We start from the raw sequence: 592 nt of genomic DNA on the forward strand, positions 1-592 counted from the left end.
CTTGGGAGCCGAGGCTCAATTAAAGAGACTTTCTTGCCTCTGTTAGAAAGGGGGAAAAAATCAGAACTTGCGTCTTTCGTTGAACTTCATCATTTCTTCCGTGTAATAAGGAGCATCTCTGTTCGTTTCCACCAGATGGTCAATCATGGTCATCAGTTCGGCCACCTGAGCCTCTCGTTCCGCCCCTTCTGCCCAGTTGTCGAAAGCCAGGAACCGGTTCCCACATTCAGCAGCATATTCCTGCAGGTTTTTATCATATCTAGCTATGAAATTCTTAATAGATATACCTTTTAGATCCTTTTTGTGGGTGAACAAAAGGATCGTGTAATTCTTGGCGTTAAGGCCAAAAATCTCTTCGATCATGTACATTTCTTCCTGGAGTAAACGACAAGGAGACATCACATGCAGAATGACGTGGGGACCCGGGGACCAAAACTTCACGCACTTCCTCACTTCTGCAACAATATCCTTATGTGGACGCCTGCTATAGAAAAAGCCAGGCGTATCAATAACCACAACCTTCCTGCCGTTCAGCTGTGTCTCCTCCTTTTGGCATGCTTCTGTTGTTGATTGATGTGATGGCCCATATTTA

This window comes from Protobothrops mucrosquamatus, unplaced genomic scaffold (genome assembly GCF_001527695.2).
Source record: "Protobothrops mucrosquamatus isolate PMUCROS unplaced genomic scaffold, P.Mucros_1.0 scaffold5078, whole genome shotgun sequence".
NCBI classification, from domain to species: Eukaryota; Metazoa; Chordata; class Lepidosauria; order Squamata; family Viperidae; genus Protobothrops; species Protobothrops mucrosquamatus.